The sequence below is a fragment of the Musca autumnalis genome, unplaced genomic scaffold (assembly GCF_047663935.1).
Source record: "Musca autumnalis isolate F117 unplaced genomic scaffold, ASM4766393v1 scaffold_2, whole genome shotgun sequence".
Lineage (NCBI taxonomy): Eukaryota > Metazoa > Arthropoda > Insecta > Diptera > Muscidae > Musca > Musca autumnalis.
Window position 1 is genome coordinate 166,198,457 of NW_027411755.1, and position 16,491 is coordinate 166,214,947.

Sequence of the window (16,491 nt, forward strand, 5' to 3'; positions counted from 1 at the left end):
GGGATTTTAACTACATTTTTTGACCGAACTACCTGTAATTTCACGTTTAGGGTTCCCAGTGGTCACAAAACATCTCCACCAAAAACCGTCAACATAGGTCCATGTTTTGGTATAGCCTCCATATAACGATACCTCCCGATTATAGGTATTTTGAGGATATTAGCTAAAATTTTTAACCGAACTACCTGTAATTTGACAGTTGAGGTTCCTAGTAATCACAAAACATCTCCACCAAAAACTGTCAACATAGGTCCGTGTTTTGGTAGAGCCCCAATATAACGGTACCTCCCGATTTTCTGTATTTTGGGGATTTTAATTACATTTGTTGACCGAATCTATCTGTAATTTCAGGTTTGGGGTTCCCAAAGTATATCCACTAAAAACAGTCAAGGTCCATGTTTTGGTATAGCCCCCATATAGCGGTACCTCCCGATTTTTGGTATTTTGAGTATTTTAGCTAACCTTTTTGATCGAACTACCTGTAATTTGATCGTTGAGGTTTCTAGTAATCACAAAATATCTCCACCAAAAACTGTCAACATAAGTCAATGTTTAGGTGCAGCCCCCTATATAACTGTACCTCCCGATTTTCACTTTGATATAGCCCCATATAAGGCTCCTTACCGATTGAATACATTTTTTATGTTTTTTACCTTATTTAGGTATCAGAGGTCACAAAATATCTTCGTCTAAAATTGTGGACAGGAAAGAATATAATTATTCCGTTTTAGTTCAGAATATTTTATGGTGGAGGGTATAAAAAATTCGGCCCGTCCGAACTTAACGCTTTTTACTTATTTTTTCTGACTTCTCTATTTAATGTGATCTCCCGAATTCTACTTGCACTGCGAATTCGGTATTAGATGCAATAGCTCTGGTAACATGGACAGAGATATTCTATTAGTTGCCGTTCTTGTGTGTTTCGGATGCTTGAAGTCTGGTCACACTAACACGTGACTGTTGCCCAGTACTTGGTCGCCCTATATTTAATTTCGACGTAAATAACATAGTCAAATTAATATCACAAACTAATTAACGATTAATAAGTATTTACCTACTTATGTTGCCGATAAAGAATATTTGTCAGATAATTCGACCAAAAAAAAAAACTCCAGTACCTCCAATTTCTTGTTTTTTTTTCAACTTTGAATATCATCCTTTTTTCGAATGACATACATACAGTGTACCAACAGCACCAATGTACATATGTATGATTGTATGTACAGTCAACCAAAAAAGTCTACATACACCCTATAAATCTCGGGTTTTATGGGTAAGGGATCATTTTTATGAAAATCCAAGTACATAGTTTTATCTCATATCCCTAATAAACAATATTACATACAACAAAAATATATTCCATAATACGAATAACGGTAAATTCTATAAAAACAAAAAAATTAATAGGAAAAAAGTGTACATACACCCAATGAAATATTAAGATTACCGTAAAATTTATGGAATAAGCAATACAAATTTTACATTTTATTGTTTTATCGAATGTCTCAGGTTGTCTATGATATATTTTAGACAAAATAGGAACATATTTGTGGATTAATTGCCGTTATTTAATGCCAGACTTCGCGTATAGCTCGTTAAGGCGGACCCTTGCAGATTTCTTTGAGTTTTTCAGACTGGTAGTTTATGAAACCCTAGGAAATACAGTGGGACTAATTATTTTGAGACCCTAAAGCGCTTTGAAGTTGTTCTTATGGATAATATATGCTCCTGAGCTTCGATAAATATGTGAATTCCTGAGTTTTTTTATAAATTTTAAAGATTTCACAACATTCCAAGGAGCAAATTACATGCAGAATCCTTCGAATTACCTTGTAATAAGGTCTGGTACAATCCTCGAGCATGCCTTAAATCAGCAATGTAAAAGTATCCGACATTTGTTGCGCTTCAAGTGACCCTAACGGTCATAATACGAGGGCATACTAGTTAACAGTGTAAATTTCATACAAATTGCATGCATTCTTTGGTGGTGCTTTTATTTTGATGCTATGGAAACTTTAGGAGCCGGTTTGGAGAATAATGTTGTACATTTCTGATTGAGTTAAGGTCCAAAAATGTATTACAAAGTAATTCCAAGGTTCGTGCTTGTAATTTGACCCTTGGAATGCTGTGAAAACTATAAAATTTATAAAAAAAACTCAGGGATTCGCATATTTAGCGAAGCTCAGGAGCATAAATTATCCAAAAGAACAACTTCAAAGTGCTCTAGGATCTCAAAATAATTAGTCCCACTGTATTTCCTGGGGTTTCATAAACTATCAGACTGAAAAACTCAAAGAAATCTGCAAGGGTCCGCCTTAACGAGCTATACGCGAAGTCTGACCTTAAATAACGTCAATTAAAGCACAAATATGTTCCTATTTTGTCAAAACTATATCAAAGACAACCAGAGACATTCGATAAAGCAATAAAATGTAAAATTTGTATTGCTTATTCCATAAATTTTACGGTAATCTTAATATTTCATTGGGTGTATGTACACTTTTTCTCTATTAATTTTTTAATGTTTATAGAATTTACCGTTATTTGTATTATGGAATATATTTTTGTTGTATGTAATATTGTTCATTAGGGATATGAAATAGATCTATGTACTTGGATTTTCATAAAAATGTTTCCTTACCCTTAAAACTCGAGATTTATAGGGTGTATGTAGACTTTTTTGGTTGACTGTATGTATTTGGCCGTTTGTAATTGCCTTCAAGCTCTGCGGGAACTAATTTGATTGAATTCATACTCCTTTTACAGTGGGGGCATCATTTTTTTTGTATCATGACAGAATCTAAACAGTAACAAAATATACCTGGTACAGCTTAAATATTATACCGCATACATCGGAAGTTTATCTTTCGAAGATGTTTTACCTACGGTTTAAAAGTATACATATATGCCACAACTGCACTTCCATTGAAATTACCTCGGAGCTCTTGATGTTTCAATTAACCCACCAATTTTGTGGATTTGTACCTTTTTCCTCAAAACTGTGGAAACCACTTTTCGCATTATCATCTTAGTCTTTTCAATCGGTATCTGACCGAAACCACCACTAATCTTTACAAACTCGAAACTAAGCCCTTTTAACCATTTTTCGCCGTTAATTTTCTAAAAAGACGCTTGAAAATAAATGAAAATCGATTTGATTGTGAATAAAAAATTCTATACAACTTTCAAAAATTGACAAAACAGAGACGTACAATGGACCCTCACAGTAGGTGCAAATACAATTTTCGCCAAAAACTGTCCAAATAAGTGCCAAGATTTACTCCAAACTCGAAGCTCGATAGAAATTTGTGGAAAAATTGACTTTATTGAAAAAATATTTTTGCAAATTTTTCGCAAATTTTCGCGATTTTTTTAGGTTTTATCCTTTTCTGCCATTAGACCATTCCGAATTGGTGCGAATTGTCAAAATCTGTTCAGCCGTTCTTGAGTTATAAGCGTAGTAACTAACATCATCCTTTTTTATATATATAGAAGATGTATTGTTTATTGGGGATATGAAGTAGAACTATGTACTTGGATTTTAATAAAAATGCTTTCTTAACCTTAAAAACCGAGATTTATAGGGTGTATGTAGACTTTTTTGGTTGATTGTATGTACAGTGCTGCTCAAAACATTTGGAACTCGGATGCCTATATCACATTCAGTGTATTTATAGGGACATTTTGAGTTTTGAAATAGGTTTGTTTTTGTTATTTGATTATTTATTGACCATATTTTCAAGATTTAAAAAGGATTATTCAGTTATGAACACTTATGTTTAAAAAATGTGTGAAATATCGGAGGAACACATGTTTTAGCCTGCTCAAAACATTTGCAACTCCGTGGTACGAATATCTATTAGTTAATTTTTTACGAGTTTTTTGTATTGATTGGCATCAAATTGTTTTTAATCAGAAGAAGGGGACTACAAGCTTTCATGAGGAGTAAATTTTATTGCACATATGTTGACTTTTGATGGACAAGTATGTCGAAAACAAGACATGTCTAATTTTTTAAGAAAAACTTAAATTATGACCAGAAATTTTTATCAACGCTTTGCTAAAATGGTAATTTTTGAAAATGATGGATCCAACGAGGTCCAAAAAGAAACATAGGAACATCACAATACCTTAAACAGAGCTGTATACCGCGTAAAAAGAACTAAAATCGCCATAAGATGGGAAGGAGATGCAAGGACAACAACATCTACTGCAGGGGATGATTAAATAATTATACGAATTATTAAGCAGATCCCTCAGAGGTCATCAACAGATGTTAAAAAAGGCTTGACACCGATAAATCGATACAAACACCTCCGATACATACCATGTACACCGGTATACCAAAACAGGCAAATTTTGGGAAAACAGTAATTTCCAACAAAAGTGGAATTTTTTATAGAAATTATGCAAAAAATGTGTGGTTATGTTTTTGGAGTAGTAAAACCTAGTACTTCTCCTCGATATAAATCAATATTTAAGTTACATGACTTGAAAAAATTTGATTGTTCACCAGAACGAAAGATAATAGAATTTGTCCCCTTACACGAAAAAGTTGACCCAAAATGTAGTAGGTGTTTTATATTGCCCTGTAGGTATTTTGATGGACAGAAATGGTACAGGATACATGAGGTCGAGATATTTATCAGATCCAAGAACTATCCGGACAGGTAGCATGCTAAAATCTCACCATTTACACGCCAGAATTGTCGTATAACAGAATGTTTTGGCATAATACCGCATTTAAACGCATATATAAACACGTAAAACTAGTAATTTTTTGAAAATATGCTTAAGTTCTTATCGAACCCAATCAGCTATAGTAATCTAAATTCATATAGGAGGTTCCGGGACTCAAATCTGGACTCTAGACTATTAAATATCGAATAAAACCTTGGTATGTTACAATTATCCTTAGAGCACATGATTCCAAAAGATATATTAATTTATTTAGTTAACTGGTTTCCTTTACGATGTCTCCAGATAATAAATAAAATGTTTAATTCACAATATAATATCAAAACAAAAATAATTTCTTCAGATCAAATTTTCTCAGTTGCAAATGTTTTGAGCAGAACCAAAAGTGAGTTCGAGCTTTGTTTTGAATATTTTTGTAAAATAAGTGAAATTTTTGCAAATTAATTTTTAAATCTCTAAAAAGGATTCAATAAACAATCAATCTACAAAAATATTGGCATTTCAAATCCACAAACTACCTCAGAACTATATAAAATATGAACTAGTCATTCCAGTTGCAAATGTTTTGAGCAGCACTGTATATAAATTGAAGAATAAATAAACACAAAAAAGTTAGTATGCAGCAAAAAGCACTATGTCTTATTGAAAACAACAAAATATTATTTTAATTTGTAAGACACGAAGTTAGTCTTCGGTGATAACAATGAAAATTGTGCGATATTTGCATTCGTTAGAAAAGGTACGGTTCGAATCCCAAAACTAGGAACCCTAAATTCGAAATTATAGCTAATTCGGTGGGAAAATTTCGATAAAAAACGTCAAAATACCTGAAATCGGACGGTACCGTTATATGGGGGCTATTCCAAAACGCGGACCTACATATGTATGTATGTCCAACATTTTTGTTCGAAAGTTTTTGTACCACTTTGAACCCTAAATGCCAAATAACATCAAATTTGAGCAGAAAACATAGCTAAAAGTTGAAAATTCCTTAAATCGGACGATAATGTTACTTGAGGGTCATTCCAAAACGTGGGCCATTGTCCAAATTTTTAGTGCAGATGTTTTGTGACCACTTGAAGCATAATTGCCAAATTCCAGCTGTTTTGGTCAGATATTGTAGCTTAAACCCAAAATACCTGAAACCGGGTGGTATCGTTATGTAGGAGCTGCTCCAAAAAGTGGACCTATGTCCACAATCTTTGGTGGAGATGTTTATGTGACCACTTTTAACTCTAAATGCCAAATTACTTCAAATTTGGGCCGAATAGACTTTAAAATACTTGAAATCGGTCGGTACCGTTATATGGGGGCTGTTCCAAGACGTGGGCCGATATAGCCCATCTTCGAACTTGACCTGCCTGCAAACAAAAGACGCACTTTCGAACTTGACCTGCCTGGAAACAAATGACACATCTGTGTTACATTTTAGCGCCCCAACTCAATCTGTTTGCTAGGGTGATTACCACAGACGGGGCATAGATCGTCTCAGAATTTTACCCTGATCAAGAATTTACAGTGAGTCACAGTCAAAAGTATCCACTTCAGTTTCTTTCATTAAAACTGCGATTGCTAAGAGTAAATGAATGAAAATGATTTTGTGCTTTTTTTATATCTTTACGTAGTGTCTTAACCTAAAATTAATAAAATAAGCAACATTCAGGTAAATTTAAATAAAACAAGTAAAAAAGTATCAGTCGGCTTTGCCGACAGAGATATACCCTCAGCCTGTGTATATTGAAACAATTTTTTTTTTCAAAATACGTATGTATTTAGGTGGTCTGTTCCTTTACTTTTAAAAATGGTAACAGTGGCAAAAAATGGTAAAAGTGGTGAACTGCTCTCATATAAATTGTATGCTTTTAAAAGTCAGGGAACACTTTGCGGGTAAAAAGTGGGAAAAACTGGTAACCTCAGGCACGTAAAGGAACACGACTAGGGTGTTTGAACCGACAAAAATGTTGAGAGAGGAGATACTCAGAGGAATGGATCGACATTGACCGTTATGGAAGTGGATCTCCAGCCACAACATATGGTGCCATAGGGGGTTTTTACACTCTTCGGGCGGTTTGCACAAGAATTATGGACTTGCCCCTAAAAAACTTTTACCATCGTAATTGAGGCAGCGAATGCAAGTTGCATCAACAAAAATCAAACAGATTCGATATCAGGTCTTAAAGTGAACTTATCCGAAATTTTGTGTGGGAGGTACCGGATGGAGTGGACAAATATAGTCCATATTTGAACCTGATCTATATCAGGTAGATATATTAGGATGTGTAAAGTATAGACCAATTCGGACACTCCCTAGGGTTTTTTTTACAATTTTCAGGCTATTTTCGCAGGCAGTATGGACTTGCCCCTGATGAAACTTGTACCGTCGTATGGAGGGCAGTGAATACAAGTTGCTAAAACAAAAATCAAAGCGATTCGAGAGATGTCCCTAAACTGAACTTTTCCGAAATTTTGTGTGGGAGGTACCCGAAGAAGTGGGCCGATTGAGTCCATATTGAAACCTTATCTAAGTGTGGTACACAATTTACGATGGGCAAAGTGTGGACCAAATCGGTTACTCCCTTCAAGAGTTATCGTGCGCACAAATTTTCCGAACATTTTCGAACTTTTGTGGGGGAGTTACCGGAAGGAGTGGACCGATATAGCCCATCTTCGAACTTAAACTAAGCTTGGGTAAAATATTACGAAAGCCAAAATTTGAACCGAATAGGTGCATCCGTTCGAGAGTTATCGTGCGCTCCAGCCAGCCAGACAGACAGACATTGCTCAATCGACTCCAAATTGTCTGAAACACTTTTCGTCCAAACATACTTGGGGTCTAAAACCATTATTTCGATGAGGCACATTTTGCCCCTATGAAAGTGTATATACCCTCATTAGCATAAATGCTGAGGGTATAAAAAGGTTAAACAACATCGATTTCTACCTCACCGTGAAGATTATCCACACTAAAGGTGTTACTAAACAAAAAAGGATTTCTAAGGTATTTAGCACTTGGTATGATACCCTTGTTATCCTTTAGTAAAAAGTGGTAAAACTTTGAGATTCTTGCACGTAAACAGAGCTAAACTTAATATACCCTCCATACTATTTTGTGGGTATAATATCAAGCAACAAGTGGCAACACTATCAAACACATGTTCCAGAACTGTATGGTGGCGCTCGATTGCTCCAACACAACCTAACATCGGTATGAGTTGGGAAGAGGAGATCTTTTGCAACAGATTTATTTACAACGCCATCAATGCTTTTGGGGTTTCTTTGCATTGTCGAATACTGAATGAACAGCGTGTTCATTTTGTAAGCTCTTACATTCTCACTCTCTTTTAAACGAAACGATTTCATGAGAACATTATCGTTTCTGAAGGTAAAATTCTCATTGATGTATTTTGGTTACATTTCTGCCGTTTGTTTTGTTATTCATTCTTTATTTTTTCTCGTTTATTTTGTTATGTTGCTGCTGCTGATGACGAATGCCTATGTGTGTGCCAGAGTTTTGGTATGAGTACCCGTAGCGTGTGTGTGATGTAGTGAGCGTTGCGTTTGGGTATGTTGCTTGCCGTTTTTTGTTTTTGAGACTTGTCTTCGGTGTTTTTTCTGGTGGGGTTTATTTTTGCATTTGGCTTTCTCGTTGAAATGCCTGCCTGCCTTGCCTGTTTGATGTGTTGTTGTGTGATTACTATTCTCATACTAACATTTAGTACTATGTGAGTTTGTATGTAGGTTTGTTCATCCATACATATTTTTTTTTGTTGGGTATGAATGTATGCTTTTCGTGATGAGGGTTTATTTTTTGTTCCAAGTGTCTGCTTTTTTCTTCTTCGTAATGAAAAATTTTCTTTTCTTGTCGGTGAGGGGGTGGGTATACATGTGCACTGGTGTTGGTTGGTTGATTTGCGTCCGTGTAGGCTGGCAGTTATGTTTGTTGTCTTTTATGAATGTCCATGATATGTAAAATTGTTGTTGCTGTATGTAGGAATGTCTGTATGTGTGTATGAATGTTCAAAGAAGATTTACGTTTGTGTGTGCTGCTTGCTTTTGGTCGTTCAGTTGGTTAATGGGCTTATTTTTGTCGTCCGTCATATGTTCTTGTTGTCATTTCTTGGGGAGGCAACAAAATGTAGGATTGTGTTGTAATTGTTGGTCCCCTCAGTTTTATTTCTTTCAAATTTCTTTGAAGTTGCATAAAAATATACAAACACACATTTTCATAATCAGTTAACATTTCTTTCAAACTCTGCAAAATACCGCAAGATGGCGTTGGTCATCATAACTGGAACACTATTTAATCCATTGAACTGTACTAAACCACATTTTTGCAAATAAAGATAATTCACAATATTTACATTTTTCAATTAGAATATCCCCATTTGTTTCACTTTTCTATTAATATTGCCCCCGAAAAGCTATCCACTTGGGGGCTAGGCTATTCCTCTTTGTTTCTTCTTGCTTTGATAATTTCAAACAATGTGTTGTTCAGCTTGTTTCACTTTCCGTTAATAGACCGAACGACGACGACCGACTAAACGAACACACACTTGTACTGTTGAGAGATCAAATGAAAACTGTTGGCGTGTTGTAGCAAAGCAGGCGAGAGTAGCCAGACCATGTCATCGTTTCCCACACACACATACGCCCAATTCCACGTATACACTGTATGTGTGTTTGTGTGCAAATGTTTCTCATCAAGTGTCTGAGTGTTGGTGTGTATCATGGATGAAGTTCTCTGTTCGACGGGTATGATTGTTTTACTTTTTTGGCCCGTCCGTTTTCATTGACGTTTCATTGCCCTGAATTGCGTGCGTGTGTGCCCATTGTGTTGTGTTGATTGTTCATTCAACACTGTGTGGGTATGTTAAATATCACTGTGTTAGAGAATGCCTGCTGTCGATGAGCGTCGAAGATTATGCACATGTATGGGTATGTAAGCAACAAGAATAAAAAGAATCGTAAAATGAACAAAATATTCTCAAAAAGGCATTGGAAATAAAATCAGCAGCAGCTTAAGCCAGCAGTTCAACAAAATCCATGTAAATGTATTTTGCATTCAGCCACGTAAATTGTTGCAACATTGTCAATGTGTGAGTGTATTTGAATCTGTGTGTAATGGATATTTTTTGGCAAAATACAGTTTACCAAGGACAGATTACTCGAATAACGTAATAGTGTATTCGTTAAGTTTTGGAGATTATAAGACCCTTAATGGTATATTCATTCTTAAGCTCGGAACACCACTGCGATATTTTCTTAGGACCTTCTATGAAATGGAACCGAACTGTTGGCATCATTTATTGACAAAACTATCAGTCACAAGTACAATTTGTCAGGAAAATGTTTGTAGATTAGACTATATCGGGTATCCACACAAAAAACTTGAACGTTTTTCTCAAGTCCAGTTTCAGGGGCTATATCGGCACCCATATAACGATATCGCCCGATTTTTATCCACATTTTCTCCCCAATTTGAATGTAATTTGGCACTTAGGATTTCTCAGTGGTAACGACGTTTCTCCACCAGAAATTTTGGACACACATAGATAGGTCCACGTTTTGGAATGGTCCCATATAACGGTATCGCCCGGTACTTTCGGCCCAAAATTAGATGCAATTGATACTTTCGCAATAGAAAGAAATGAAATTATTTAATTTTAGGTCAGAATAATTCATTTAACCGAATTTCTTTACTTGTTGTTCCCTTGGGCCGGGTCATAAATTAAAATGAAACCAGATTTCGTATGACCAATAGGAACTTCAAATGTCAAATTACAGCAAGTTCGGTCAAGAAATACCAAAAATCGTGATGTACGCTTATGGCTATATCACATCATATTCTTTTTCACGTGTATGTTGTCACTTTGGTCATACATGTCATACATGTGAAAAAGCATATGGTGTGACATAGCCATTAGATGGGGCCTATACTAAAAAGTGTAACTATATATATTGAAAATGTTTAGTGAAAACCTTTTGCGACCACCGGGAATGTCAAAACAAGTGAAACCATCAAAATATGTACAGGGTAATCAGGAATAAGAATTCCTAGCGAAAATTGTTGCTAAAATTCGAGTTGTATAGTTTATGAATGAACTAGTTCAATTGAACGATTCATTGAAAAGAGCATATGAACTAAATCAATCGATATAGTGGTTCAACAGTTTACTGAACTGGAATCAGTCGGTCACCGTACGATCAACGAACGAACGATCCATCATCTTGTTCAACATTTTGTTCACAAATGCATAATGTGACGCCGTCGCCTGTCGAATAGTAACCTAAAAATTAATTAACCTGATCTGACGCTATAAGCTTTATCAACGTCTATGTCCTGGCGATATCTCTTTTATCAGCAGCCAACCATTTTTCGAGGGATTAATTATCCTTCGTTTTCGTTTTTATTACTATTAAAATTAAAAAAGGTACATGGAATAGCTGTTCGAAAAGGGAAGATTTCTACAAAAACATAAAAACAGCATATTCCAATATGTCGAATCATGGGTTATATCGGCCCACTCCTTCCGGTACCTCCCCCACAAAACTTCGGAAATGTTCGGAAAATTTGTGCGCACGATAACTCTTGAAGGGAGTAACCGATTTGGACCATACTTTGAAATTTCTATTTCTATTTCTACTAGACTTAGATGAGGTTCCAATATCGACGGTCCACTCCTTCGTGTACCTCCCACACAAAATTTCGAAAATGTTCAGTTTAGGACTTGCTCTCGAATCGCTTTGGTTTTTGTTGTAGCAACTTCTATTTACTGTCCCCTATACGACGGTACAAGTTTCATCAGGGGCAAGTCAATCATTCCTGAGAAAATAGCCTGAAAGATGCAAAAACCCCCTAAGACACCGTGTGTAGTGGTTGGAGCGCAAGATTATTCTCGATCGGATCTGCCAATTCGGTCCAAAATTTGGTTTTCGTAATACTTTGTCCAAACTTAGTTTAAGTTCAAAGATAAGCCATATCGGTCCACTCCTTCAAGTACCTCCCCCACAAGAGTTCAATAATGTTCGGTAAAATTGTGCGCATGATAACACTTGAAGGGAGTGACCGATTTGGTACATACTTTGCACATCCTATTATGTCTACCAAATATATATTAAGTCCGAATATGGACTATATTTGTCAACTCCTTCGGGTACCTCCCACACAAAATTTTGGATAAGTTCACAGCCTCAATTACGACGGTAAAAGTTTTTTTTAGGGGCAAGTCCATACTTCTTTAGAAAAGAGCCCGAAAGGTGTAAAAAACCATCTATGGCACCATGTAGCGGCTGGAGAGCACGACAACTCTCAAACCAAATACTGGGTTGGTCCACACTTTGCATATTGTAATATTTATTCGAATATTAGATGAAATTCGAAGATTGTGGTACCGGTACCACTCCCACAAAAATTCGAAAAGATACGCTAAAATGGTACGCGCTATATCTCATAAACAAAGGAACCCGGTTAATGTTCCGTTAGAGGATCCTTTGAAATTTTTTACCTAGTGGTCCTGTTTGCTGCGATATCATGTTTTTCCTAGGGCAAGTACATGCTTCCTGATATAATACCCTAGACAGACGGCAGCGTTAATTTGCATTAACAACAACAACAAAACAGCAATCAGCTGTTTCGTAAATGCAGATACTATCTAAAATTAAATGCACATCTTAATGCAAATTAACGCTGCCGTCTGTCTAGGGTATAATGGTCCAAAACCTCTGAATTATATGGTGACCAACTGAAATGACAGGTGCTGGCGATATCTATCAAGGGGAATGACACCCAAAATAAGACCTACTTGCAAAATGGACTATGTCGGTCCATTCCTTTAGATACCTTCCCCGCAAAACTTTTTGAGCTTCTGGCCAAATCTACATTTTGTCGGTTCAGCATACATATGTATATTAGGGTTAGTCATTTTTTTTAAATTCAAAATCTGTGGAAATAGCATATAGGGCAGGCAAAAACAAGCAGAATTGCGTTTTTACTTTTTCGAAATTGTGAAAAAACGTTCCGCACAAAATGCAATTACTTTAGCTCAAAACCAACTTTTTTATTTGATTTTTTTTTGTGATTTTTAAAATTTGATAATATTTTTTTTACATTTCTCAAGCACTAATCCTCTATATCTTTCAATTATATTGATTTCTTTCGGAAATTCGTATAAATGGTATAGCGGCAAAACAGCTTTTTTATTTCATTCGGTCTTTTTGCTTTAAAATTTTTGACCCAGTTATCACTGTTTTTTTTGGAAATTTTTGCAACTTTTTTTAAAAGACATGGCGATGTGAACACAAACTATGAAAAAATAATTTAAAACTCAAAACGATATAAATTATGTATTATGACATTACTTCTGTATTGTCAAACTTTTATTAGAGCAACTCATTTAAAATTTTTATACCCTCCACCATAGGATGGGGGTATATTAAGTTTGTCACTACGTTTGTAACTACTCGAAATAATCATTGTAGACCCCACAAACTATATATATTCTTGATCAGCGTGCAATTCTACATCGATATAGCCATGTCCGTCCGTCTGTCCGTCTGTCCGTCTGTGGAAATCACTCTAGCGTCCGAACGGATTGACGTAGGTTGATGAAATTTTGGGAAAATATGTTATTTTTACGTAGGACTTTTGGTATTGAAAGCGGGCTATGTAGGTCCACGCTTTCGTATAGCCCCCATACAAAATGACGCGTGACGCGTCGTCGTTTTAAGGAATTTTCAAGATATTTGGCCCACTTTACCACCGAATTGGTTGTAATTTGGTACTTTGTGTCTCCAGAGGCCAAAAAATATTCCTACCAAAGTTGGGTTATATAGGTCCACGTTTTGGTATAGCCCCCATATAAGGCCCCATATAAAGTACGCGTCATTTTAATATATTTTGAATGTATTAGACCCATTTGACCACAGAATTGGTTGTAATTTGGTATTTTGTGTCTTCAGAGGCCAGAAAACATTCCTACCAAAGTTGAGTTCTATAGGTCCACGTTTTGGTATAGCCCCCACATAAGGCCCCTTATAAAGTACGCGTCATTTTAATATATTTTGAATGTATTAGACCCATTTGACCGAAGAATCGGTTGTAACTTTGTATTTTGTGTTTCCAGAGGCTAAGAAACATTTCTACCATAAAATGTTTATATAGGTCCACGTCTTGATATAGCCCCCCATAATACAATATCTCCCGATTTTCGATATTTTGAACGTTTTAGCCTCATTATCACACCGAGATGGCTGAAATTTGATATTTAGTCTTCTTTAGGCGTATAAAACTTTCCCCCAGAAATTTTTAGGTATAGGTCCACGTCATCATATAGCCCCCATAGAACGGTACCTTCCGCATTTCGGTATTTTGAAGGTTGTGGCCACATTAATCCACCGAAATGGCTGAAATTTGTGGTGGAGGGTATAAAAAGTTCGGCACGGCCGAACTTAACGCTTTTCTTACTTGTTAAAACTGGGAAATGAAACCGAGTTGCAAATTTTAAAATCGATGGAGCTTAAAAACTGAATGACAGATTTTTGATCAAATTGCATATTTGAAATCGATGCACTAAAACCAACTAAAAAAAATTATTTCCAAGAAAATCTATTGCAGAAAAAAATTTCCCAAATTTAAAAATTAAAAAAAGTAAACTAAAAAAGTTTGTTTTTAGCTAAAGTAATTGCATTTTGTGCGGAAGGTTTTTTTACAATTTCGAAAAAATAAAAACGCAATTCTTATTATTTTTGCCTGCCCTACATGCCATTTCCACAGATTTTTGATATTCGAAAAAAATTAAAAAATGACTAACCCTAATGTATATGCTAACGAGGGTACATATATACACTTTCATACCGGCAAAATGTCTCATCGAAATAATGGTTTAAGACCCCAAGTATGTTTGGACGAAATCCGTTTCAGACAATTTGGAGTTGAAAACTTTCGGAAAATTTGTGCGCACTATAAATCTTGAAGGAAGTAACCGATTTAATCCATACTTTGCACATCGTGAAATTTCTACCAGACTAAGATGAAGTTCCAATATGGACTCAATCGGTCCACCCCTTCCGATACCTCCCCCACAAAATTTCGAAAACGTTCAGAAAATTTGTGCGCACGATAAATCTTGAAGGAAGTAACCGATTTCCGAAGTTCCAATATGGACTCAATCGGTCCACGCCTTCGGGTACTTCCCACACAAAATGTCAGATATGTTCAGATTAGGACCTGCTCTCGAATCGCTTTGATTTTTGTTGTAACAACTTGTATTTGCTGCCCCATTACGGCAATACAACTTTTATCGGGGGCAAATCCATACTTCCTGAGAAAATAAACTGAAAGGTGCAAAAAAAAACCCTATGACACAATGTGTAGTGGTTGGATCGCAAGATAACTCTCCAACGCATCTGCCGAACCAATCAAAAATTAGGCCTTCGTAGGATTTTGTCCAAACTTAGTTTAAGTTTGAAGATAAGCCATATCGGTCCACTCCTTCAGGTACCTCCCCCACAAACGTTCAAATATGTTCGGAAAAATTGTGCGCACGATCACTCTTGAAGGGAGTGATCGATTTGGTCCATACTTTACACTTCCTAATATACCTAACTGATATAGATCAGGGTCAAATATGGACTATATTTGTCTACTCCTTCGGGTACCTCCCACACAAAATTTCGGATAAGTTCACATTAAGACCTGCTCTTGCATCACTTTTATTATTGTTGAAGCCTGCATTACAACGACAAAATTTTTCAGGGGCAAGTCTATACTTCTTGAGAAAACAGCCCGATAAAACATCCCTGCTCTTAGATCCTTTGGAAATGTTGTGGTCCTGTTTACAGCGATATTATGTTTTCCGTGGACAAGTCAATGCTTCCTGGCATACTGGCCCAAAAGTTAGATGACAACCCACTAAAATGACTAGTGGGCGCGATATCTATTAAAATATATGACAAAATAAGATCCAGAAGTATGTCGGTCCATTCCTTCAAGTACCTCCTCCGCAACACTTTTGAACTTTAATCCTAATCCACATTTTTGTCGGCAAGTTCAAATGTCCAAGAAGGGCCGCAAAATTCTGAAAAGACCCTAAATACATTCAATCTGTCCATAGATGAAAGTTTCAATTCACATATGCTGAGGGTATATCTCTGTCGGCAAAGCCGACTGATACCTTTTTTACTTGTTATTCCCTACACCAGTGATGGCCAAAAACACACATTTGCAGATTATAACTTGCGCTAGTGTGAGTGGAAACGTAAACAATGCATTAACCGAACGAACCCAGCAAACCAATCGTACCGACATCTTAACGAAATCGGAACAAAGTTCGGACGATACGTCCGATGTCTGATCCGAAATCGTAACGATATCTTAACGAAAGTTGTATGAAGTGGTTGACATAATTTCGGAACGAAATGTCGGAGCGACATCGTATTGATTTCGATTCGATTTCGTAACGAAATCTGAAGAAAATCCTTGGGAAATTCGGAAAGGAAATTTCATTCCGACATTCGTTCCGAAATCGGTACAAAATCTGAACTATTTCCGCTCCGAAAAATCGTTCAGAAATCGGAACGAAATCTGAACAACGTTGCTTCCGAAATTGTTCAGACGTGTCGGACATCCGACATTTGGTTTGCTGGGAATGTATTTACAGTGTACGTGTGTGTCGTATGCCCGCGGGCATAGGAAAGTTGTTGTTGGTGGCCATCACTGCCCTACACCACTATGTGGTTTTGGCCAAAAAGCTTGTAACGCATCGAAATAATGGTCCTAGCCCATACTAATTATAT

General features: G+C 36.2%; 1 protein-coding gene across 1 annotated transcript in view; it reads right to left on the reverse strand.

Annotated features, from left to right (window-relative positions):
• dbr (debra) overlaps positions 1-9,283 on the reverse strand; it is a 75,700-nt gene extending 66,417 nt beyond the window's left edge. Inside the window, exon 1 of the mRNA XM_073969788.1 lies at positions 9,060-9,283. The gene's annotated coding sequence lies outside the window, so the exon portion shown is untranslated. The remainder of the gene's footprint in view (positions 1-9,059) is intronic.
• Positions 9,284-16,491: the final 7,208 nt, after the last annotated feature.